This window comes from Melospiza georgiana, chromosome 14 (genome assembly GCF_028018845.1).
Source record: "Melospiza georgiana isolate bMelGeo1 chromosome 14, bMelGeo1.pri, whole genome shotgun sequence".
NCBI classification, from domain to species: domain Eukaryota; kingdom Metazoa; phylum Chordata; class Aves; order Passeriformes; family Passerellidae; genus Melospiza; species Melospiza georgiana.
In genome coordinates, this window is record NC_080443.1 from 20,426,921 (window position 1) to 20,451,967 (window position 25,047).

At 49.6% G+C, this 25,047-nt stretch overlaps 2 protein-coding genes across 2 annotated transcripts in view; both read right to left on the reverse strand.

The window, feature by feature from the left end:
- Positions 1–25,047, reverse strand: part of FANCA (FA complementation group A) — a 319,775-nt gene that overhangs the window by 165,303 nt on the left and 129,425 nt on the right. The window lies entirely within an intron of this gene.
- ANKRD11 (ankyrin repeat domain containing 11) overlaps positions 1–25,047 on the reverse strand; it is a 127,734-nt gene that overhangs the window by 92,198 nt on the left and 10,489 nt on the right. The window contains exon 2 of the mRNA XM_058034413.1: positions 12,147–12,226. The gene's annotated coding sequence lies outside the window, so the exon portion shown is untranslated. The remainder of the gene's footprint in view (positions 1–12,146; positions 12,227–25,047) is intronic.

Consider the following 25,047-nt stretch of genomic DNA (forward strand, 5'->3'; position numbering starts at 1 on the left):
CTTGACTGTTGTTTAGCTAAGAGAAAAACAATAGCAGCTTTGGTGGAAGTGTGTGCCAGAATGACCAGTGGCCACTTCCAGAGACATTCTTTGTTCAAGTGCTTCCACGCTCCCTCGTTCACTGGCACCCAAAATCACAAAGGTACCCAAGGGGCTGCGAAACCCAAACTCTCTGTGGGATCTGCACCTCCTGCTCCTCACATAAACAGCTCAAACAGCTCCAAACTGCAGCTCTGGGCATTCTGTCCACACTGAAGCAAGCCTGGAGCCTGCCCATTGGGAAGCAGCAGTGTGACACTCATCACAAACCCCATCACTTCCCCCACAGGCTGCAAATCCTCACTCTCACCTGAAAACAGCAGACATTTCCCTATCCCCTCTACACAGGACACTGGCAGCACCACAGGGATATAGGTACAGCCTTCTGCTGGCTGCTTACAAGGTAAAACAGAAGCAATTCAAATAAAGAGGTTTAGGTCACTTTTTGATCACCTCAGCTGAATTAAAATGCAATATATTGAAATTGCAGTAATTTCCATGTGCAACTTTAGCTACTCCATTAAGCTTCATATAGAAAGTTTAAAAATAGGAATGGCTACAATAAACTAAAAATCAGCAAATCTGACATAAAACCACCAAAATTATGAACATCTATATAAAATCACACAAATATTAGTGCATGTTATATATATGTGCGTGTGCAAAATTACTTATTCTGCCTGCAATCACCCCTGCTACAGTGATCTTTCCTTCCCCGTTCTTCAACCCCAAAAGGATTACCATTTCTTTCCAGACAAGAACTTCTGCCAACATTCTGGAGGGCTGAAGTCCAAACCACACATAGTTCAACAACAGCAGAGTTGAACAAAAAGGAAAACTGGAGCTTTTTTTATTTTAATTATACCTTGTGAAAGTATGGCTGAGCAGGGGGAAAAAGCAGTCCAAGTCATTGATTAATTCCAGAGTAATGAAGAAAGTTCATGGCACACTGCAATATATATTTTACTAAGTTCACTGGATTTATCACCAGCTTTTAATGGCTAAACTGGAGGTGGCTCTCCAGGAAAACTCCCACTGCTTGAATTCTCACACTGGAATGGCTGGGAGTCCCCAAATTAATAATTTTACAGGCAAGGGTTTCATAACTGGGTCAAAGCAGGGGGATGACGGTATAAATTCTTCCTCACCCAGCAGAAAAAAAAAGCCAGGATCAAGCTCCTTTCCCAGGGATCCCCAAGGTTTTAACAGGGACAAAAATTCCAACTTTGCAAAATTGCAAAATCCAGCCTCTTTCAACACCTTTTAATTGAAGCCGTGCCAGGAGCGTGTCTGGAATTCTGAACCCACTTTCTCCTGGGCTGGAGCTCTGAGCTGGCAGCATCAGGAACAGGAGCTTTTCTGAACAAAAACATCTAAATCTGCATCAAGGGGCAAAGCCATGAAGAATCCCAGGAGAAAAAAAAAGACTGAAAAAGAGCAACTGGGAACTAGAGCTACTCCACGGTACCTGATGGATCCTTAATGCTGAACATTCCAACGTTAAAGCCACGAACACTTATGGTTTTAACACAAACTGTCTCACTCCTCTGCCCAGGACACTCTGTCCTCCTTGTTTATACCCAAGAGCTGTTCCAAAGAAATGTATTAAGGACTAGAAAAAAAAAAATAGAGTCCAGGACTTTCTTCATTCCTCAGAGCTACTGTAAATTAAATATTAATACAGAAACTATTTCTGTGAGCAAAGGAAGCTCAGCAGAGGGAGTTGTTTTTTTTACCTCATGAAAATATTCACTTTAAAGTGACACCTGACCTTAAAGCCACCACATCCTCCAGGGCAGAAGCATCAGTGGCAGCACAGGATTCCTAAATAAGCTGTCCCCACTCAAAACCATACAATTTATATGGTAACAGCACAGAAAATCACTGTGTTAAGAGGGTAATTTTAATACTTTAATATAATTATTTAATTCAGCGTTACAAAGGGGTCAGTCTCAGCCTGGGGCAGTGTCCTGGAGGTATCCAAATTACAGACAGAAGCACCAGGAGACACCACCAAGAGGTGATCAAACCCACAGTTCATCATTCCCTGGCAGCTTTTGGGGTGCAAACCATCAAAGCTGAGCTGCTTTGTTCACATCCCTTTGCTCCAGAGCCCAGGGGCCTTGGGAATGAGACCCTGAGGAACAGCCCCGGCTGGGCCAAGAGCACATCCCTGCCATTCCATGCTGTTGTTGTGCCCAGCTCAGTGCTGCAGCCATCCCTTCTCAAGGACTCGTTAATGCTCTGTCTCACCGTGGCCTGGGCCCACACAGCCCAGCTCTGAGCCCAGAGCCATTCCACAGCGATGGGAACAAGAGATGCAGCAGCTCTGAAGGCTCCTGCAGGCACAGAGATGTTCATCCACATTCCTCTCATGGAGTCACAAATGGTTTAGGTTGGAGAACCTCAAATCCCATCCCTGCCACAGCAGGGACATGTCCCACTGTCCAAGGGTGCTCCAAACCCCAATGTCCAACCTGGCCTTGGGCACTGCCAGGGATCAGGGGCAGCCACAGCTGCTCTGGGAATTCCATCCCAGCCCCTGCCCACCCTGCCAGGGAACAATTCCCAATTCCCAATCTCCCATCCAGCCCTGCCCGCTGGCACTGGGAGCCATTCCCTGTGCCCTGTCCCTCCATCCTTGTCCCCAGTCCCTCCCCAGCTCTCCTGGAGCTTCTCCCCTCCAGGTGAGCCCCTCCAGGTGTCCCAGCCTGGCTCCAGCCCCGGGGCAGACCCTGAGCAGCGCTGGATGAAATCTCCCCAGGGTCCCACATTCCCTGCAGAGCAGCAATCAGCCCCAAGGACAGTCTCCAGCCACAGCAAACCCAAACTGCACTTCAACTGGAATTGTGGATGACCTTCAAGTAGGGGACACTTAAAAATACATCTGCATGTGCACATAGAGCTGTGGGTGTTTTAAATGCTTTCCTACCTCAGCAAGCTTGAGGTCAAGGGAATGAGGGAAGTTTCTCTGCTTTATACACTCGAGGGTTTGGCTAAATTCAAATATTCAGGCTCCCCTTATAGCACTAAATAGCCAAACAGTGCAAGGAGAAAGAGAGGAGAATTTAGCAAAGGAAGGAGAATTCAGCTGTGTGACACCTTGCCAAAGGCAAAGCCCAGAGGAGCTGCTACCAGTTGGTTTAGACAGAGATTTCCTTCAGACTCTTGTAAAAGCAGCATTAAAAATGAGAGGAAGAAAGGATTCAGGACTGGGCAGCTGCTACATCCAGCTGCAGCCTTGGCTGGTGACAGGAAAAGAATACATGATTATTTTTCTTCGTTATTTGTTTCCATGTTTTTATTTTGTCCAATTATTTACTACCTGTTGCTATTTGATTTTGACTCCGTATAACTTCCATGCAGCATTAAAACTCTGTAATTATGTTAATGAACATGATTTACCAGACAGTAACGAGTAGATACCCTACCAGTCTCTAAGGTTACTCAAAATAATCAGAGAATCAGAGAACCATGGAATATCCTGAGTGGGAAGGGACCCACAAGGATCATCCAACCCAGGACGTCCCTGGCCACCAGAGCAGAGATCAGAGCTGCCCCTCCACAGGAATTCAAAGACAGGAGCAGGGATGGTTTATTCCTTTATAAAGTTCCAAAGCAAAGCTCTCCAATGAACTTCTTTCCACTAACTTAAAATAAATTTCCCTGAATGTTTATTTCCTACATTATCTTCAACCCAAACGTGCATTTCTCTTACAAAAGTTAATTCCAATTAAGAGAACGCTGAAAGGCTTCCTGCAAAAAACAACTACAGGATATTGGCAAGACTACAAGAATGAGGTAAAAACTACTGAAGACAACAAAATAATTTTCTTCTGACTGTGCAACATAAAAAGAAAGTATATTTCTCACATGACACCAGCAATAAGTTTAGGACCAGCAGAAAATAACCAGAGCTATTCAGTGCTGACCTTTGAATCCTTGTACTGCTCAACAGCCGAAAAATTATAAAAAAGGATAAAAATTATCAAAATCAGAGAACTCCTCCCATCATACCCACTCACATCCATCAAGCTGACCAGCTCCTCTCACTTTTCCAACTCCTTCAAGTATTTGCCACCCCCAAGCTGGAGGTGCCACATGCACATGACCACATCCAGCTCTGCTGCGGCCCTCCCATCTTTCACCAAACTGGCTGTCAAGACCTCCAGGAAATTCAGATTTAAGGTTAAATGTTCAGCAAGGAAACCAAGAACACTCACAGGGAACGTGCTCTGAAAACCACCTGGCTCTGCCCTACGGAGTCTGGGCCTCCCTGCAAGGCACACAACAATTTCTGAACTACAACTTTTCCTCAAATCCTCTGGGACTTGAAAGCATTAACATTTTCTAAGGGTACCCAAGGAATTGATGGCTGTATTTTCACATTACTGCACGCTAGGATGAGTCCAGGCACACCAACTCCATCAAAATCCAACCTTTCAGATCAGACAAAACCCAACTTCTGCCACTGATAGAACCAGGAGAACCCCCAGCATTCGCTCTGGGGCTTAGATAACCACCAAAACAAACATCTGGAAAACTCAGCTGTGGTGACACAGCGAGGAAGAGTGTAAAGTCCCCAACCAGCACCAGGCCTCAGGCAGGAGAGCCATGCAATTATGGAGTGCTTTGCACTGGGAGGGACCTTGAAGCTCATCTCCACCCCTGCCATGGGCAGGGACACCAGGACCAGGCTCCTCTGGTGTCACCACCTGCAATGAAAACACCACCAGTCCCTGGGACCTCCTGCCCCAAACACTAACACAGTTATGTGATATCAATTCATCCTGAATTTGCAGTTTAAGCCCAGGAGTGCAGTGTCACTGGGGTAACACAGGGTACCTGCAGTGCTCTGTCCTGCAGTCAGTGCTGGCTTTGGTGCTCCTGTGACTGCCCAGGAGAACCACAACCACCACCAGGGCCAGCCCACTGGCACTGCTAACTCACTGGGGCAAAAATACACGAAAAATAGGACTGCATGACCGATTTCACTTGCAAAAGCAAACACAGCATCCATTTACAGTGGCAATTTCCCAAAATAACCCATACACATGGCTGCTGTCCCTGCTCCTCTGCGAGAGGCTCATCAAGAAAGGTGACAAGCACATTCCTGGCTGATAAGGGAACCCCATGCACCCAGCTCCCCAGAAATAGCTGCTGTGCTCCAAAGTAACCTCTAATATCGATAATGACGGGGATTTAAATTTCAAATAAATTTAGATGAAAGATTAAAGTCAGCTCCAGCACCGTGGAGATGCTTGTCTTCCATAATGAAGGAGCCCATAAAAATAACAAGGGAGAAGATGTACACCCAAGCTCCTAAAAAAAAAAAAGGAATGAATTACTGATTTTTGCAGCTACTTAGTGGTAGGAACAGATGGTTCCAGGCAATAGTATTGACAACCTCCCAAGCTCCCACCCCCAAAGGTGAGCTGCTAAGTCTGTTCCAAATTCAAGAGTTAAAAACGTCGCAGCTGAGGGGGAGCTCAGGCAGTCCCAGAGCTCCAGCGCTGCCCTGTGCCCACTGCTGCCCTGCCTGGCCCCCTCCCAAGGGCTGTGCCTGCCCAAGCACCCAGGGCAGCTCCGGCAGCCATCTGCCCACCCCAGGGGCAGCCAGGGCTGTGGGGAGGGAAGGCAGGCCAGGGATCAAACAGCTCTGAGGGAAAGCACAGCTCTCAGTGTTTGTCCACCAACCCAAAGCCACTTCTGAGGCCGAAGCCAGGCGTGTCAGCTTCCCAAAACAGCCAGGCACAGGGAGCACTTCTGGGAATTCCAGCCCTAGGAGCCTCTGCCATGGTGGGCACAGCCCACGGCCCCTCACTCCCTTCATGGCCTCAAGTTCCTGCAAAACACCCAAAACCTCCCCTCTCCCTGCACATCTCCAACAACTGGAAACAATCAGCCTGGCCAGTCACAGCCCAAGATCAAACACTGCCTAAAGCAGGAACTTGCTGAACACAATTCAGCCTTGGATTTCTGGAGAAGCCCAGCAAGCTACCATCAAACAGGGATAACACCCAGCAGCAAAAAAAAGCTGCTGGAACACCTGAGTGAGCCCTAAGCCAGGGAGGAACGAGGCTGAGCCAGCAAAGCTCAGCCCTTGTTCTCCCGTTGTTCCAAAACCAAAGCTGTGCCAAGAATTTAGCCAAGAAAAAACATTGCTAAGGCCTGCTGCCCATCCCCACCCTCAGCATGGAACTGCAGGATGGTTTGGGATGGAAGGGACCTTAAAGCTCATCCCATTCAGCCCTGCCATGGACAGGACACCTTCCACAAGACCAGGGTGCTGCAGGCTCCATCCAGTCTCACTTTGAACACTTCCAAGGATGGGGCAATCCAACATTTCAGACTTATTTTTAGAATTGTTTTCTGGTTTTGTCAGAAGTCCCCTTCCAAGGGCTATCAGTGAGGCAGATCCATCACTTTTGCCTTTGCTTGCAATAACCATTTCCCATTTATCCAGGCATGTATGACAGAGGCTGCGCCTCCCTGTTTGTGTCAGACACTTGGTGGCACAGCCAAATCACCTTCCACACACGGTTTCCATAAATTCACGCTGGAAACACCTCTGGGCCACAATTCCCACCTCATTCCCACCTCCCAGGGTGTCCAGCAGCTGACCTGCTCCTTGGACAATGACTGTCCCACCTGCAGCCCCACTAAAGGTGCCCAAGGCACTGATGCATCTCCCTCAGCCATCCCCATGGCAGGCATGAATTCCCTGCACTCAAAACCACTCCCCTCATTTCAAAAGAACTGAAATAACCAAATCCTAAAGAACTCAGGATTTGAACATCAAAACCTCAGGATCACCACTACCCGCACAAAAGGGGAGGGAACAAGAACACCCCAAGCTTCATTCCACAAGTACAGCAGGAGAGAGAGCCTGGTGCTCCCTGTGGGCCTTTGGCCCATGAGCTCCCCAGGTGGGAACACCTTGCACACCTCCTGCTGCCAAGAGAATCACCTGCCCTTAATCACAGCCCATGGACACCTCTGGAAAACAAGGGATGGCAGCCACACCGTGTGTCACGCTGGGATGGCAGCCACACCGTGTGTCACGCTGCCACTTCACCCAGTGCCACTTCCTCAGGGCGGAGGCCACAACTCTCGGGAGCCCGCTTGGGTGCCCTGTGAACACCCACAAATAAATAAAACCCTGCTCACCACCCCACAGCCTGCCCCCAGCACTTTTACTTTCCCAAGAGATCACACCCAGGAGCACCACTGCACAACAATGGAACAGGAACTGGTCAAGAACCCCACAGATCCCTTCCCCAAAAACCTGTGTCACCCAGGCTGGGGAGCTCAGGAGCCTTCTCTGTGAATTAACAGCCTGGCAGTTCCTGGAAATGATGATCCCATGCTCTGTCTGCTTAGTAAACTCATTCCTAAATGCAAACAGGATTTTTAAGTGTACATTACTTATTAGTTGATCTTAATCTACAAATTTCATAACCCAGAAGTGTGCATTTTTCAGTGCACATTACATGAGCTGATATAAATCTACAGAATCCTAACTCAAAAGCAAATTTCTTCTAAAAATGAGATTTTTCTGATCACTGTATAGCTCCCCAGAGAATAAAATTATTCAAAACCAAGCAGATTCAGAGAAAAAGCCTAACCAACCATCTTGCTCTTTTCAAGCAGTTATTGACATGGTTTTCTCCAGTTCTAAACACTAGAGGAAGGAGAAAAAGGGCTGTATTTGGTTGTGGGTTGCTCTCACCAAGAACTCCCTGTGTCTGTGCCATGGTGAATAAATGGACCAAAATTACACCCAACGAACAAGTCAAGCAAGCCATTTTTCAAAGCAGCCCCTGCTCGGCTCAGGTCTGTTCATTAAGGTGCTGCATTGTGCTCCAGCTTGGCTTATTAGCAGTGGAAAGGTCAGGGAAAGTGAATTAATGGAAGTGCTGCGGTCTCCAACATCTGACATGCAGGAGAGGAGCCTCCCTACCTACACTGCTCCTGAAAGGTGCCTTCAAATTGAGGGCATGTAGGTGGCACCTGCCAAAAGTGCCATGTGAATAACATTGGCAATTTAACAAATTCTAGGAAAATACAGAGAACTGTAAAAGCAGCAATTCAAGCACTCAAAGCAAATGCTTGTGCTGAGATTACAGTTGAAAAAGCAGCTTTTTCATGGGGACAGGGGAAAGGATTTAAAGCTCTTTCCTCTAGGTCTCAGCAGGGTTTTGCGTCCAAAAACTCAAGGCTTGTTTGACCCACAAAGAACTCCAGGCTCCCAGTTAAGCCACCTCTGCTTAACCTCTGCTGGCAGTGAAGACAGGGGTTTGACAGTCAAATTTAGTCTGTGTCCCTCCAGAACACAGCCACACAAACATTCAGCGCTCCTGAGGGCTGCACAGACCCACCCCACACACAGGGGGACAGGGCAGGAGCTGGGGTGCTCCCCCTCAGCCCCACAGGGCAGAACAAACCCAAACTGGCCCTGCAGAAACGCTCTGGGCAAACCTGCACCTGGAGAGCCTCCCAGCTGCTTTGGGAGCCTCCAAAACCCCTGTGTTAACAAGAGAAAGGCTCCAGCACAAGTCAGCAAACCCACAACCACACAACTCTGCTTCTTTAATGCTGCACTGAGCCATGGAATTGTTTGGGTTGGAAGGGATCTCAAAGCTCCTCTCATTTCACCCCCTGCCATGGCAGGGACACCTTCCACCGTCCCAGGGTGCTCCAAACCCCAGTGTCCAGCCTGGCCTTGGGCACTTCCAGGGATCCAGGGCAGCCACAGCTGCTCTGGGCACCTGTGCCAGGGCTCCCCACCCTCACAGGGAAGGATTCCTTCCCAATATCCCATCTAACCCTGCCCTCTGGCAGTGGGAGCCATTCTCTGTGTCCTGTCCCTCCATGCCTTGCCCAAAGTCCCTCTCCAGCTCTCCTGGAGCCCCTCAAGGCGTGGGAAGAAGCTCTGGAGGTCTCTCCAGTGTCTCCTCTCCCACAGCCCCAGCTTTCTCAGACTATTAATCCCCCCTTGCACATGGCTTCCCCTCACCAGGTTCTTCAGTCCAAAAGCCAACACTTCCACACCCCAGGACCCCATGGAAAGCTCTCCCAGGCCCCACAATGACCAACACCCTAAAGACCCAGTGTACACTGCACTGCCATAGGGTTATCCTCCAGCCCCTCTCATCTGGAAGGGGTGAGAACTGAAGCACACAGGAATAAAAAGCAGCAAGCTCAGAAGAACAGCTCCTGCAGAGAAATATCCTCCTGGTGGAACAGTGAGCTCCATTTCCCCAGAGCAGCCAGAGCTGAGAGCTGTTTGTGAACACGTTTCAGAGCATTAATAGAAAAACAGCGAGCAGTTAAGTGAAGTCACGTTCCAGCTAAACAACGCTGCCATTATTGCAGCATCTGACTTTGTGAGGACAATTCAATGCTGGCAGTGTATTGTAATTGCTTTTCCACTCCAGGCCCCAGCTTTACAATCTGCCCTTCTCGGGAGGTCAGAGCAGGGCTGCAGCTCGGAAAGCAATTCTGCTCCTCATTCATCCCTTTAATCCCACACCTGCATATTCATCAGGAGCTCCCTGAGACAGCCCTGCCGCAGCACCAGCACAGCTGGGAGGAAGCCTTGACCCCTCTGCATCCCCGGAAGGTGTGGGGGACAGGGGTGGCCCCAGCCAGCTGTGACAGGGCTGGGGTGCAGGGCTGGGGTGCAGTGGGGTCAGCCCAGGGCAGGACAGGCCCAGAGTGCTGCAGCCACCCCTGCTGCCAGCAGCAAAGCAGCAGCACTGCCCAGACAAGCTGTGCCTGCCCCAGCCCTGCCAGTGTCCGGGGCTGGGAGCAGCCTGGGGTAGGGGAAGGTGTCCCTGCCCACGGTGGGGGTGGAACCAGATGTGCTTTAAGGTCTTTCCAACCCAAACCGTTCCAAGACTCTGCAATGACCTGGCTTGCTTCAAGCAAACCCTTCCAAACAGAGCTGTGCAAACACACCTGAATTTTGGGTAAGTTTTTGTTATCCTGGTTTGAAAAGGACAGTCTGCATTCAGAAAGCCCAACACCATTTACTCCAAAACTCAGAAGGAAAAACCTTTGTCCCCAGCTACGAAATAAAACAGACAGCAAACAGCAACCAGCCTGATTTATAATTGATGCCAGGGCTGAGCTGGGTTTTTCAGGGCCCTGCAGAGCTCCCAGGAAGGAGGGCAGAGCTCCACACACACCAGGAAAAGGGCTCACACCTGATACACTTTAATTACCTAACAACACTGCCAGAGTCACCGATGCCTGCTCTGCTTTGTCTTACTGTGAAAGGCTTCTCCTGCTATTAATATTCACCAGGGGAAGCTGAAATAACATCTTGTCTGCATCTGAATACTTCCAAATTATCATGGCCACACTATACACAACGATTCTTAATTATTTTTTCCTCAAAATCCAGGACAGAAGACACCTCTCAGCCTGCAGAGGCAGGGCTGCACACACTGAGCAGCTCTCCTTCCTCGTGCTGACAACCTCACCACAAATAATCCCTCTGAACCCAGAGGTCAGCCAAGGACCCAGGGCCCCAAGGCAGGAGCCACGCTCTGTATGATCCACTGGGAGCCTTCTCCAAAGGATTTCTGGCCATGCTGGGGGTGACCCTGAGCCCCACACAGGCACTGCCCACCCAGTTCTGCTCAGCTCCCACCACACCAAACCAACACAGCAAAACAACCCAAAACCCCGGCCAGAACAGCCCCTGCTCATCTCCCACCACACCAAACCAGCACAGCAAAACAACCCAAAACCCCAGCCAGAACAGACCCCTGCTCATCTCCCACCACACCAAACCACCAACACAGCAGAAAACCCAGCCAGAACAGACCCCTGCTCATCTCCCACCACACCAAACCACCAACACAGCAGAAAACCCAGCCAGAACAGACCCCTGCTCATCTCCCACCACACCAAACCACCAACACAGCAAAACAACCCAAAAACCCAGCCAGAACAGCCCCCTGCTCAGCTCCCATCACACCAAACCAACACAGCAAAAAACCCAGCCAGAACAGCCCCATACCCATCTCCCACCACACCAAACCACCAACACAGCAAAACAACCCAAAAACCCAGCCAGAACAGACCCCTGCTCATCTCCCATCACACCAAACCACCAACACAGCAGAAAACCCAGCCAGAACAGACCCCTGCTCATCTCCCACCACACCAAACCACCAACACAGCAAAAAAACCCAAAAACCCAGCCAGAACAGCCCCCTGCTCAGCTCCCATCACACCAAACCAACACAGCAAAAAACCCAGCCAGAACAGACCCCTGCTCATCTCCCACCACACCAAACCACCAGCACAGCAAAACAACCCAAAAACCCAGCCAGAACAGCCCCATGCCCATCTCCCATCACACCAAACCACCAACACAGCAAAAACACCCAGCCAGAACAGACCCCTGTCTCCAGCCACACCACCAGGATTTCCAGGGCAGCACCAGCCTCTCCCACCCGCTCGCACAAAATAGAGGCCAAAATCTCGTTTTTCTCCCCTAAACTCCACTCTACCACAGCCTGTTATTTCTGCATCTGTTAATGCTTCCAAAAAGTTGAATCCTAACATTGCATCCAACTGTAGTCTCAGCAGATTGGGAGGTTTCTCTGCCCAAAATGAAACGTAGGTGCCATCTGTTTCAATTAGGCTAATCACAAGGAGACATAACACTGGGAAACTTAAGAGACTTTGGGGTTTTTTCAAGGCATTTTGAAAGCAAAGAGAAAGAAAGGGGTATTATTTAATACTCAGCAGTCAGCAGCACCAACAAGCTGCACAGTCTGCTGGGCAAACCTGTGCTGGAACTGCCCACGCAGGAAAGTTCACTTTTATTTCACTGAGGTCAGAGAAAAACTTGCTATATTCAAAATTTTCTAAAATTAAAAAGACAGCTCAGGACTACAGACAACTCCCAAAATATTCTTGGTTAGTACCTTTTATATATGCCATAGAACTTGTAATTTTTTGCTTTCAAATTTCAGAAAATAAAGAAAAACATTTGAAAAAGGCAAAACCAAACAGTCCAACAGAGACACAAGCACTCGTGAGGGAATAAACCAGAAATTTTGGACAGAAGCAAAGTCAATATTTACCGATTCCATAGCTGAAAGCTGTTCTTCACAGGACATATATTAAAATCCAACAGAGGTGTGTCCCAAAAACGCAGTGTAATCTGAAAAACACGGGAATTTGTTCATTAGAAAATTAAAACAAGTGAATTTTATTCACAACACGCACACGGGATTTGAGTACATGAAGGTTACCAAGTACAAACCCTTGCCTAATCCACAAATAAACTTCCTGATAACCACTCTGCACAAACACAGGAATAAAGGAAAGAGTGGAAGCTCAGCCAAGCATCCCCCTTCTTCCATAACTTTCTGATAATAGCTTTTTTTAAAAATCACCTGCTTCAAGGTTCCTGGAACCATCTGGGTGGGCTCAGAGGCATTTTATTTACAAATGAGGGCGTGTCATCCCCAAACCCAGAGAAAGGCAGGGCCAGAAGGAGCTCCTGAGCCCGGAATTCACCTTCCCAACAATCCCCATGGAATTGCCCGTGGCACAAGCGCTCTCTTTCCAAGCACACCTTTGCTCTCAATAGAGTGAAGCTATTACAAAGCTCTAAGTTGTTTTTTTGGGGTTTCTCTGACCAGCTCTTGCTGTACTCTCAAGGATGTTTTTCCAGCTCCCAATTCCCAAAGTGGAGTTTCTGATGCAGGCCAGGAACCAGCAGGAGCTCCCAGCACCCAAGGCAAAGGGGAATTACACTCATTAGCTGGCACACATGAAAGGCCTGGCAGGTTCCAAGCCCAAAACCTGCACTCCTCACTGTTCCCAATCTGGAGGAGCCCGGTGGGATGGCGAGGGACCCACAGGGATGGAAATGAGCACCCTGAGGAACTGGGAGCACTGGGCCTTCCCCAGTCCCAGTGATGTTATTCTGGTCTGCTCAAACTGGTGAAAGGGTGAGCTGCCAGCTCCACAGCCTGCTCATGCCAAATGCCCCAAAACCCCCATTCCATCCCATCTCTGAGCACTGCAGACCACACTGAGGGACAGAGTGACCACCTCTGCTTCATTTACACTGAGAAAACCTGAATTTCTTCCCTCTCAGAGCTCGTGACAGTTTTATGCTTTTCCACCGCTCGCCACCTCACAAACAACCTCCCTGATGTACTGGATTTGGACAGCTGCTTTCCAAGGGGATGGTTCCTCCCAAGAACCATCCAGGAGAGGCTCTGAGGCCAGCTGGGACTGACACACAGTGGAGGAGATCAGGAACCCTGGGAGAGCCTTGTTTGTTTTGGGAAACTTTCACTCCCAATGAGAAGCCAAAGGGAAGATGTCCAGATGAGCAACGCAGCTGCATCCAGGGCAGAGCTGCTTCCAGCTGGGCTCAGGGAGCTCTTGGGAACCTCAGTGAAAGAACAGGCCAAAATAAACCCCAAAACCCAGAGGAAGACGTGAAAGCCCAGGGTCCTGACTCAAAGAAAGGAATCCTACAGCAGGTAAACTTCTCCAGATGAGCAAAATGGAAATTTTCTGGCATTTTTCTTTTAGAAGAGTAAAGGAGATGCAGACACATGGCAATCTCGTGGACTCTTCCAAGGCCAAGGAGCCCTGGGGCACTGAGGGATCCCTGATGGGAACGCAGCCCTGTGGAGCACATGGCAGTGCTTGCACAGCACCTTTTCCAGCAGGATTCCCCTGCTCCCTCATCCTCTTCTCCACAGTAACAGTCACATCACCAATTAGCATTTCAACAGCAATAGGAGATAAAGTGGGGGGAAAACAGCTCAACTTCCAACTGCATTGTCTGGAACTGCAGCAGTGCTGCTTGCTGACAGCAGAGACTGTCAGGGAACCATGGAATGGTCTGAGCTGGAAGGACCCCAAAGTTCATCCCATTCCATCCCCTCATGGGCAGGCACACCTTCCACCGGCCCAGGCTGCTCCAACCCGGCCTCGGCCACTGCTCTGGGCAACAACTGAGAATCAAAATCACCAAAAAGTCTACAGAGATCAGTCCCAGGACACTGACAGACCATTTTCAAGGTCTATTTACAGCTGCTTGCTGGCCCACATACAGCAGATTGATTCATTCCTTGGCTCACACATAAACATACAGAAAGCACCGTAACGCTGAAACAGCGACCACACGTGAGCCAAGTAATTTTCACAAGGAACATGGCACCATTTTTTAATGAAATTGTTATCAAATCACTTAGGAATGCAGCAAACCCTCCAGTGGGAGATGCCCAGCACAGCCTCTCTGGCTGTACGTGGTCGGGTCACTCACACAACGTTCCTGCTGCACGGAATCCAACATTGCAATTTAAACCCAACTCCACTTCCAACAGCCACATTATAATTAATAAACACATCTAGCCGTCCCATTTCCTTAGCTTTAGCTGATGAAAATGTATCACTTCACAAAGTACCATCACTGCCCTTGTCCCTCCTGGGATCCTGCAGGGCTGGCCATGGACAAGGCTCCAGTCCTGAGCTCATGGTGCTGCTCCGGAGCCCCTGCAGTGCCCAACTGCTCTGCCTGTGCCTTGAAACGGGCATGCAAACACCAAATTACCAAGGGCTCAACGTGGCCAGGCTCTGGTTTAAAACAGGTTCAGTCTTGCAAGACCTGGGACACTTTATTTTCTGTTAACACAAAGCAACTTGGAAACTCTGGGAAAGCAGACAGTTCCACCAAAATAAATATATAATTGCTTAAATTTCTACATTTTCCTACCAACTCGTGATCTTAACACTGACCAGAGGGTCCCTCAGCACCTCCCTGAATCATTGATTCCTGCTGCACCCACACACAGATCAGGACTCCACATTCAGAGCACAGCATGCAGCTCCTGCCAGCATTCCATCGAAAACATTGGGAATTACATAATTCAAACCTCCTTAATGAAAGGGTATCTTGTAACTCCACAGAAATTAGTATGTGAAGATGGAAAATGCCTTACAATCCCAAGCTGTGACCTGAAAAATACTGACATTAGCTGCAGATTCCTCACACCAGAGCAGCTGGGATGTGGCAGCAACAGCAACTGGTCCCAGCAGCAAGGTGGGAATTGGCTTCCTTGAAGGAACAAACCAGTTCTCTGGTTTATTCAGAGTCCCCATGAAAAATGTGTTTGGGATTCAATGGTTTCATACACCTGAATGTTCTCAATTTGATCAATAATGCAGAAAGGTTCTGCTTAAATCTCCATTTTACAGGGAGCAGGAAAGGAGCCACTGCTGCTGTCTCATCCCAGGAAATCCAGAGGCCAATCCCCACAAATGTGGCCTCACCATTAGTGTTTCTTTGAGGGAAGGAGTTGGATTTGGGCCCCAAGTCAGACCTGCATCAATTCAGATTTTATAGAGACCCAGAACTAAGCAGCATAAGAGGATATCAGAGATTTAGATTCTGGTTTAGACCAACTTTTGAATGGATAAAATCTCTGGGGAACAAGAGAACCTTTTTCCACAGCACTCATCTGCTTCCCTCAGAGTAATTCCAGGAAGAGACAGAATTTCAATAAGGCATCTCTTGAGGGCTGCAGAGAAAAGACACCCATGGGAGCACCCAGACCCACGGAGCTCCTGCTCCCAGAGCAGCCCCATCACCTCTCGTGCAGAATCGAGGGGGAACAAGTACAGCACATTTGGAGGGAGGGGAAATCTGCAAGTGTTCTCCAATGCACTCCCCAGGCACAGCCTGACAGAGCACAGCCAGAGCTTCCACCTGCTGAAATGGGGGAAAATGCTGAAATCCCACTGTAATTCTAGAACCTAAGAAAACTCAGACTGGGTGTTGTCATCCTATTGCAGGGGTTCCATACCGTTATCTCCTATCACAAAGGTTCCTATACCTTGGTGTTCCTCAAGGGCAGCTCCTCAGAGCACTGACTCTTTCCTCTTCACAAAGCAGCCACTGACTCCAGCTCCCCTCTCAACACCACCCCACTCTTTTATAGCATCTTCTCATTGCTTACACCTGTGGCCTGTTAAAGCCAGGCCTGCTCCTAATCTTTGATAATTGGCCCAGCTGCAACTCCTTAGGGGCAAGATTACTTTCTACACTATCTTTATTTTCTTATATATACAGCTGGAGACTGGGGGAAGAACCCACAAGCAGCAGCACTAGAAACCCCACAGATATCTCCCATAAATACCCATGGGCTCCTTCTGCTGGAGCTGGGGGAAGAAAATGTGCCACCTACAGAGAAACAGAGCAGAAACGCCTGTCCCACCCCAGGGAGAGCCAGAACAGCCCAGGCCAGCACAGCAGGAAAGCTCTGCTGGCCCTCAAGGGATGGACACTGAGCACAGATCATCAGACTTATGGAATTTCCCTTTAGGAGCCTGGAAAAGCACCCTCAGAGCACTCCATGCAGCTCAGGACTCCCTAGAAAGAGGAGGAAAAGAAGAGGTGTGTGCTCTCCAGATCTGAAGGGGGATAAAGAGGTGTTTCCAAGAAATCCCCATAAATTTGAGATAAATACCCGTGCAGCCTATCAGGGGCTGCCAGCACAGCCACCCCCAGGCACACACAGGGCAAACCCTCACGTCCCCACCCTTCCCAGAGAGATTCCAGCATGGGGTGAGCTCCAGGACCTGCCTTTGAATACAATTTATGAATATTCCCACAGCAATCACAACCCAGCTATGCTCAAACAGCAGCAGCTACCCAAGTGAAAAGCCAAAGCATGCAGAGAATTCCACCAGTCCTAAAAAAAAAATAACATTAAAAAATCCACCTTTCAGCATGTTTGATTGTGACAAAATTGTAGCATCAAGTAAAATTTAATTAGATGGCTTTCAGAACGAAAGTAGGTGATATATTCTTGAAGTTCCTTTATTTTGCCCTGCAGATAAGATGTATGCTGAGATCTACAGTTTTTAAAGCTTGTGTTGTCTGTGCTACTTGATAAAAAATACAAAATAAGCTGATACTGTACCAAAAACACAGACACTTGTGTGGGCTGAAGAGCCCAAGGTTTAATTTGTGCCACTGCAATAAGCACAAAGGGCAGGAAAAATGTGATTCCTGGGAAAACAAATTGTCCTTTAGGAGTTTTAGCTGAAAGTCTGACATGGACAAGGCTGTCCCTAGGAATGGGGGGTGACAGAAGCCTGAATTCAGGAATGACCAAGCTGTTTGGGGATCTGCAGTGAATTTGGGGAGGTCACAATCTGTGGTGACATCACAGAACCACAGAATGGTTTGGGTTGGAAGGGATCTCAAATTTAGTCTTGTTCCTGCCCCACCTTGGCCACCTTCCACTACCCCAGGTTGTTCCAAGCCCCTTCCAACCCATCCTTGGACACTTCCAGGAATGGGGATTGAGCTCCAACAGGTTGAACTTCCCCGACCCAGTGAAGACAAGAAGGGTGGATGTGTCCTAGGATTAAAGCCATAATTTCAGGTGAGCTCACAGCTGCTGTCACAGCTCAGGCTCCTCCTTTCCATTATTCCTAAATGCAGGTGAGGTGGCACAAACACATCCCTGCCCGTGCCCTCCCCAAGCCCACTCAGCTGCCCCAGCAGGGTGGATGATGCCACTGGGCCACAACGAGCCCCACTCCACTTCAAAATCAATCTGCATTGCTTACTCTGTGCCCAGCTTTAACACATGGAGAAAATTCCATTTTTCAAGAGAAAAGAGTGACAGACAGACACATTTGTCACCTCTGCAGTCCCAGACATTTGCATCCGTGTAATTCCATGGCAAATTGGATACGGGTTACTATTAATATCTGAACTATTTCCTTTCCTTTCTGCACGCTGATTGGTGAAAGAGATGCAAGCATCCCATTTTAAAGCACGCTAATTAGCCAGGGAGAAGTCAAGGAAGTCCCTGTTCAGCCTTCAGGAACAGACAGGCTCCCTCACAGAGGGAAAACACAGCAAACATCCATGGAGTGGCTCCTGGCTGGATTCTGAGCTGGCTGAATGTCACCTCCCCAGCCAAGAAAACTCCCTGTGGTGACAGGAAAGTTACAACCAGACAATTCAACAACTCAGCTACAGGTTTTTTAGGAATATGCAGGTGGCAGCCCCACACCCAGCTATGCAGGATCGGACACCGTTACCTGGCTGGACAATCCAGGAGGTCCCCACAAAGCAACGTGAAAAATGTAATTGTAGAATGTGCTCAAGTCTACAATTCCTGAGTTACAAGTGCCTTACAACCGCCTCAAATTACACAGCAAAGAAAGAGCTGAAAGGAAGCACCTCCCTGATTTCCACACAGCATCCCTCCCCTATTGTCTGGGGCCTGGCAAGTTAAGGTCAGAATAAAAAGATTCCTTAAAAATCCCACATACATTGAAAGCACCTACAGCTTCCACTGATCTTTTTTCCTTTCTATTCTAAGCCCTGAACAGGTTTAAGTAGCAGTTGTCATCATTAAAGAAGCTGCTCCCCTCCCACTTTCCATTCTCCTGAGGCAGGAGCATCCTGGCACACCAGGCACAGGTGAGGAGCAGCTGTCTCACTCAGGGGACAGAAATCCAGGCTGGAAAGGGCGTGAGGAGGGCACAGGGATCAGAGAGCACTGCTGAATAATGAAATAAGGAAATGCAGCAATCAGTAATAATGCTAAAATAAGGAAGTCCCACGTCTGCCTGTGCCCACTGAGGTGCCCCAGCTGCTATGGGGGGATTGAGGGATGCAGGGTCTGTCCCTGCCCAGCTGCTGGTGCCCAGCTTCTCTCCTGGGGACTCCAGGGCTGTCCATGCCCAGCTGGACCTGGCAGTCCATCAGTAACCCTCAATGCTCTCCAGGGCTGTCCATGCCCAGCTGGACCTGGCAGTGCAGCAGGAACCCCCCAATGCTCCCCTGGCACTCCAGGGCTGCCCATGCCCGGCTGGACCTGGCAGTCCATCAGGAACCCCCAGTGCTCCCCCAATGCTCTCCAGGGCTGTCCATGCCCAGCTGGACCTGGCAGTGCAGCAGGAACCCCCCAATGCTCCCCTGGCACTCCAGGGCTGCCCATGCCCGGCTGGACCTGGCAGTGCCATCAGGAACCCCCAGGGCTCCCCTGGGCACTGCAGGGCTGTCCATGCCCAGCTGGACCTGGCAGTGCATCAGGAACCCCCAGTGCTCCCTCAATGCTCTCCAGGGCTGTCCATGCCCAGCTGGACCTGGCAGTGCAGCAGGAACCTTTAATGCTCCCCTGGGCACTCCAGGGCTGTCCATGCCCAGCTGGACCTGGCAGTCCATCAGGAACCCCCCAATGCTCCCCTGGGCACTCCAGGGCTGCCCATGCCCCCCTGAACCTGGCAGTCCATCAGGAACCCCCAGTGCTCCCCTGGGCAGCTCTCCCTGCTCCAGGGGCCAGGCTGGAGGGTGGGGGAGCCCCAGCACACAGCCCTGCACCCCAGGCAGGGCACGGCCTAGCCAAACAAGCAGCACAGAGGGAGGCAAGGAAAACGCTCAGAGGACAAAAGGACAGAGTCAGGATTAAACCCAGGCCTTGATCCCCGGCCAAATGGCCGACCCATAAACCCACGCAACTTCCAGAGCCAATTTAAAATCCTCAGTGTGGTATACTTTAGGTTATAAAATCATATTTAGACACACATTTTGAAGTGTTCTTTGCTCTGCTGGTGGCTAAAAACAATTCCTTTGTCATCAAATCTTGCTTCAGCAAGCTGACGTGACGTTTTTAACTCAGGAAATAAGATAATTATGGTTCAAGGTAAACAACTACAACTGTGCATCATAAACAGTTTCTAATTTTAAGCCTGAGTCCCTCTAATGCCATCCATATTTTAAAGACAGTTTCCTTACAAATGGTTCAGGCTGTCTGAGCAGCTTGTGACTGAGCCTGTGCTAATGAGCAGCAGCAAGGCAGCACAGCCAGGGAAAACAGAGCCTGGTGCAGCAGGTGAGCTCCTGAGCCAACATCAAGGCATGGTTTGGGTTGGAAGGGACTTCAAAGCCCATCCAGTGCCACCCATCATGGGCAGGGACACCTCCCACCATCCCAGGCTGTTCCAAGCCCCATCCAACCTGGCCTTGGATCCAGGGCAGCCACAGCTCCTCTTTGCCAGGGCTTCAAAACCCTCTCAGCCAAAACCTTACTCCTGATACCCAAGGTAAATCCTTCCTCCTTTCAGTGTGAAGCCAGTCCTCCCTGTTCTGCCACTCCAGGCCCTGGTCCAGACTCCCTCTCCAGCTCTCCTGGAGCCCCTCCATCCCTGCAAGGGGTTCCAAGGTCTGCCCAGAACCTTCTCTTCTCCAGGCTGAACCAGCCCAGCCCTCCCAGCCCGTCAAGGTAAGCCAAACATCAAAGGAGGGAAATACACTCTGAATGTTAAATAGTGGGGAGGCCAAAGCTCCTCGTGGAGCAGGGAGAAAACAAAGCTGCTGCTGCTGCTTACGCAACGCCTGCGCTGCAGCCAGCCCAGACCTCAAACGCCCCATGGCACCAAGAGCACAGCTCAAGTTGGAACTCGTGAAGAGCATCAGCACTGAGCTGTTGAGCAGCAGGCAGAGAAGGCAGCTCCAGCCCTTCAGAGCTGGGTCTGAATCAGAACACAGCTCCAGCCCCTCAGAGCTGGGTCTGAACCAGAACACAGCTCCAGCCCCTCAGAGCTGGGTCTGAACCAGAACACAGCTCCAGCCCCTCAGAGCGGGGTCTGAACCAGAACACAGCTCCAGCCCCTCAGAGCTGGGTCTGAACCAGAACACAGCTCCAGCCCCTCAGAGCTGGGTCTGAATCAGCCCTCGTGCTAAAACGTTCCCAAAGCGCCTGGGAACAAAGGCAGGCAGGAGGGGCAGCATCCCTGCCCCAGGAAGGCTGGAGCACATGGGGTGAGCAGGGCTGGAGCTCCAGGAGGCGTGGAGGGCTCGAGCTGTGCCTGCCTCGGGGATGGAGCACTGCTCAGAGGCAGCAATAACTCCAGCAGGGCTCTGAGGTGTCAGCCTGGCAGGATCCCGTTCCTCCCAGCCCAGGAAAATGGGTTCAATAACAGCCAAACGAGCCCAGCTGGATGGGGGAAGGTGGCAGAGGAACCCAGCTCCCACAGAGCTGCTCTGGAAGAGCCAGGAGCGGTCAGAAAAACCCCAAAATCCAGCGGTGGGAACGCTCCTGAACAGCACAGAGGGATCAGCCTGGGAGAGCTCGCTCCTCCAAAACTTCTCCTCACTAAACAATTCCAAAGCACCCCACCCCACTGCTGCTATTGTTGTCAGAGAGGGAATTCCAAGCAGAACAATGATTTCCACGACATTTTTCCGTTGCAAGAAGAAAGCTGGTAATGCTGCACAGCAAAAATAAAATTTCCACAGCAGCTCAGCCAGCAGCACGAGCCTCCTTCCTAAAGGAGCAGATTAACGTGCCTGCAGTCTGCTGTGCAGCAGGGATGTATTTTTAGCTCCAAGGATCCGAAGGCAGCGATGTGGTGGAAGCCCCCCAGGCTGGAGATAGCCATGGGAGGTTCATCTCTCTGCACCCTGGAGAGGGCAGCTCATTAAAAGGCTGCTCAGAGCAGAAGGAAACAATTCACCCATTCCCTGAAGAAATCCCTCTTCCCACGGCTGCACACGAGGCAGCTCCTCTAACCTCCCCACCCTCCCAGCTCATCCTGATTTGCACCATTTTTGGGGAGCAGCAATGCATTAATCTCTTTACTCCCAGATCTCTGGCACAATCAATGGAGATAAATTCAAAGCCATGCCCATGGCACAACATGGGATGAGGGGCTCAAAGCCAATCTGAGAGTCAAGGAGACTAAAAGGAGCAGAACAACAGTTTGGCTTTATGCTTTACCTGCAGCTGACCCTTTTCTGTGAGTGCTGGTAAAGCAGCATCAGCTGCTGGCCAAACCCAAGTGAGTGAACCTGAACAACATCATGGACTGGTTTGGGTTGGAAGGGACCCTCAGGCCCATCCAGTGCCACCCCTGCCATGGCAGGGACACCTCCCACTGTCCCAGGTGCTCCAAGCCCCGTCCAGCCTGGCCTTGGGCACTGCCAGGGATGCAGGGGCAGCCAGAGCTGCTCTGGGCACCTGTGCCAGGGCCTGCCCACCCTCACAGGGAGAAATCCCTTCCCAATATCCCAACTAACCCTTTCCTCTGGCAGTGGGAGCCATTCCCTTGTCCTGGCACTCCAAATCCCAGTGAAGAAAATCCTCAAAGTGAAGCTCCCAAGGCAGCCAAACACCTCAAGGGCCACCAAGGCCTCTCTGCTCTCCTGGCTACCAGGAGCCAATGTTTAACCCAATTATCAGGTGCACGAGTCCATTCCCAGGCCACAAAAGGTGACTTAGTCACATTAACTTCTACCTACAACAGTGCCATTCATCACCAAGCCTTCAGGGACACACCTCTGGGAAAAACACCTGGCAGGTGTGCAGGGATCCCTGCCTCAGATCCAGGAGTCAAAAAATGGAATAAAACACAAGCAAAACTATGAATTAGAGAGCAATCAATACTTAGAGAGTTTATTATTGCATAAATTGACAGGTGTTCTGGCTGTCCCATCCAAGAGCTCCGAGACAGCAGTGCCTGGATGCAGATTGCTTCACCTATCTACCTGCAGAGGTGCATTTGGGAACCCCAGATGTGCCACTGGGGAACTCAAATGCTCAATTCTGAGTATTCACAGGACAACAGGCAGAAAAGGAGAGGAAAAATAAAAATAAAGCAAAAATGCAGAAAGTCTACTCACAAGACCCAGAAGTCCTGAGTAGAGCCAAGCTATTTTTCAGACTCTTATTAAAATTAGACTGGCCTCAGACTGTGAATCACATTCACCCTTCGTGAGTAGCAAAAGAGCACCAACATCAGCCAGCGAAAGACACAGAAATGCAGAGGGGACTTCTACAACCAAGGCTCCTCCACACCCACAGCACCCACTGGACTGAGCTCACACACCTCAAAAACCAGTTTGTAACACTCCCAGCACCCACCAAAGGCAGAGATACTAAAATCTGGTGTGTGGGTCTAGGAAAACAAAGCTTTGCTTCAGCCCTGCCTCCCCCCCTGAGCCCTTCCTCCTCCCAGTGCCTGAAATAGGATGTTACACTACTTGTTTATACACCATTACAGAAAAACATGCTGGGTTTCTTCATCCTGCATTACAGAACAAAGCGTTACCCAATTCCCCTGTAAAGCACCAAGAAATAACTGTGAGCCCATCTGCATGGGGAAGCATCCACGTGCTGGAGGAACCCAGCCTTATGTAAGCAGCCATGGTGTCTGACCACAGCCAGGGAAGGAGCAAGGCAGCTTCCCTTAAACCCCACCCCAAAATTCACTCGGAGGGTCTGATTCAGGGGACAAATGAAATTCATGTCCCTAAGTTGCAATTTGAGGTTCCTGCCATCAGTGCACCCAGAGCAAAGAATGCTGGGTGGTTGATTTTCCATCCTGGAGCTCATGCCCATTAACCAAAAATGAACCATTTGTTGATTGGTGAGCTCAGTTTGAACCCATGCCACCACCATTCTTATCTCAGGAGTCAGAGGCAGCTCCCTCTAAGGATCCAGCAAAGGCAGAGATCAGCATCCCAGAACAGGAATCTGGGCACTGATAATCCTGGAGATCACAGAGCACTTCAGTTTGGAAAAGCCTCTGAGATCGCCAAGGCCAGCAGTGCCAGCACCACCACTAAACCATGGCTCACATCTATGTGCTGTTAAACACCTCCAGAGCCAGAGGGTCCCCCCAGCCTCCTCCTGTCCAGGCTGAGCCCCCTGAGCCCCCTCAGCCCCTGCCCCACGTCCCTTCCCTTCCCTGGAAATGCTGCGTGGGCCCAGCTCAGAACAGCAGCCAACAACAAGGGGTGCCAAACAGACCCCAAATCCACAGGTAATAAATTTAATAACATCCATCTCTGTCCCCCTTCTCCCTGCTGGCAGCCAAAAGGAAACACAAAAACACAGACACATTATTATGAAAAGCAAGTCAACTTCTTGCACGGGGAGAGGGATAACAAATGTTGCACTGCTCTGTTTCAAGCGTTTCAGATCTTAAACTGAACGCAGAAAAGGACATTACCAGTTAAGCTATTACAGCAAATGAAATGAAAATTGAAAATCAAGTCTAACCGACATTAAATTTAAATAAATACATCTCAATTCCAGGATCATAATACATAGTTCTTATGACAAAAAACTTCTGGAGAAGGGGAAAACACCCTGGGTAACTCTGAATATTAAGCTCCAGTACCACAGGCATCTCACAGTTTATCTAAATAAAGTGTCTCCTGCAAAGAGCCCTGGTTCCTCCAGCGCAGGCTGCAGTGTGATTAACAGAGGTCCATTAGAGAGGCAATCCATAACCTGGCTCCTGTGAGGAGTCCCTGCCACATCCCTCTGCGTTTCCATGGCAACCGGGCAGGAAAATATAAAGCAAATTACAGTTAAATGAAAATTATTCTCCATGACAATATATGTTAATGCAGGAACATTTGCAAGGCCATTCCAGATAAAATGTTTACATTCACACATGTGTCTACAAAAATAAATAAAAGGCAGCTGGAGCAGCTAATGGATCACCCAAAGAGAAGGATCAGAGTCTTTTTTTGCTCCCCCTAAGTTTTAGTATGTTCATTAGAATAAAATTCTCCAAGCTGAAGAATACCCAAAGTATTTGCCCATTTCCAAGCAGAAACATTCTTTAAGGAAGAGGTTTTCAGAAGATCTAAAACACACATTTCTGAATGTTGTGAACCTTTCATTTTCCTGGCTGCAAACAAAGAGCATTTATACCTCCCCATCCCAGCAGAAAATGGTTTCAACGAGAGGTTAAGTTTATATTTAGAGAGATCTGACTGAAACTGGAATAGCGACTTATTTTAATCAGCTGTAAGTCACTGAGAACTGGAAGGTGCTTTACACCTCAGAATTTGGGGTGCTGCCTCCACAGCTGGGAGAATCCATACCCCAGCAGGGTTTAAAGACAGCACAGGCCACTGAAATACTTTTAGAAAAGCCCACAATTAAGGCTGTAGAAGCTGATCATACTGTCCCACCA